Source organism: Orycteropus afer, unplaced genomic scaffold (genome assembly GCF_000298275.1).
Source record: "Orycteropus afer afer isolate SDZICR_OR568_19922 unplaced genomic scaffold, OryAfe1.0 scaffold00139, whole genome shotgun sequence".
Classification (NCBI taxonomy): Eukaryota; Metazoa; Chordata; class Mammalia; order Tubulidentata; family Orycteropodidae; genus Orycteropus; species Orycteropus afer.
Window position 1 is genome coordinate 8,131,406 of NW_006921726.1, and position 1,677 is coordinate 8,133,082.

Here is a 1,677-nt window from a genome sequence, read left to right on the forward strand (position 1 = left end):
TGTCTCCAGGCGGACAATTTTTAGCAATCAGAAGTTTTTCAGTTGCTTATAGAAAATTTCACTTTGGAGTTTATAAAGACTTATGGGTGGCAAAGTTACACTAAGTAATTTACTATACTGCAGGCTACCCCTTGGCTTTTCTAGCTATTACTTTCAAAATTCACATCCCTTTTATCTATCAGTTGAAGACTAACCACATTTATGGAAATGTGTAAGCCAGCTACTTCATGCTTTTATCTCTCCCCATTTTAAATAGCTAATTTCTAATTTGCTCATCTCTATCAGATCAGTACTCTGAGGAAGCGTGGTCCTTTCTCTCTGGAGAATCTTCTGTTCTGCTTAGAAACTTCAGGTATGTGGATCCATAAACAAGCAAAGTTCAGCTTAGTACAAGCTATTAAATTGCAGTAACTTAACACCATCTCTGTTAATCATCTTCTTCTAGCTATCCCAGCTAGGTTATGGGTACTAGCTGCTAAATTTGGGAGTTACATTCTTCTTTTCACTTCAGACTAGCTAACACCTTCTGTTACATCTTCAGTCCTCAGGGACTATTTCAGTGCTCGTAGGCTCACAATTCATTGTACTTCAGACCAGCTAGCTCTTCTTCTTATCTCCAGCTCCTGGGCTTTCTTTGCGCAGGTAGGACAGGTCCAGCTGGGTGAAGTGCACAAAGTGCTGGTTTAACTTGATGAACTTGAGGTGTTGGTCAAAGAACTGTCCATGGCTGACACTCTTGCAGCTAAAGGTTATTGTTCTTGAGATTTCAGACTGCACAAAGGCCCGTTCCTGTCGTTGCTCTGGCCTGCACATTCAATCATTTCAGAAGGCCTTGGGTTACTTGGGTTCTAATTCAGCCCAGAGTTTAGCTACAAGTAGCCAGCCCAGGTCAGGGAAAAAGTCCATGTGGTAGAGAAGTTCAGGTTTGTTAGAGTCTACCATCTTTTCTTTGTTATTGTTATTCCAGGCAGACACACACTAGAGTGAGGGGTCAGCTCTCAGCATTGGGTAGGTGGTTTGAGAGTACTCAAAGAAATCTGGTGCTACTTCCAGGTCATCTTCGATGATCATAGCTGCTGAGAACTTGAACCTGTGGAAGATCTGGTCCAGAGTCCAGGGGTAATGCCACGTAATTTTACAGTAGTTCTGGAATTTGTGGTGGTCGGGCAGCACAGCAACGTGGCTGAGGTCAGGTTGCCGGATATGTGTGATAGTGCTGCTATAGGAGGCAATGACCTGGGTTGTCTCCTCATGCTCACAGTCCTGGTTGACAATGATGGGGCACAGGCACATGCAGTGGGGCAGGGGAGCCCGCAGTGGGCACTCTCAACCACTGCTTCCACTGAGCATGGTGCTCCTTAACCTGCTGCAACAATCCCCGCTGACGTTCCAACTCCACTTCAGCGTTCTGGGCCAGTCGGATCACTTCACCGGTGAGGCTGGTGGGGTCGTCATCAAGAGAACTGTCTGAGGGAGGCCTGCCAGGTGCTGGGTGTGTCCAGAAGAAGAGAAGGAGCAGGGCATTCCAGGCTACAAAGAGGATAGTGCCCCACAGCACAATTTCTGCAGACTGCTTCTTCAGCATCCTGGTCTTAGGTCAAAGATTACTAATTTCAGCTCGTTTTTTTCTTTGCTGCACTTCCCCCATTTCCACTCAGATGGATCCAGGTGGTTACA

The 1,677-nt window shown here is 46.0% G+C and overlaps 1 pseudogene; it reads right to left on the reverse strand.

Annotated features, from left to right (window-relative positions):
• Window positions 1-597: 597 nt before the first annotated feature.
• Window positions 598-1,585, reverse strand: LOC103201021 (annotated as a pseudogene).
• Between the last annotated feature and the right edge of the window lie 92 nt (window positions 1,586-1,677).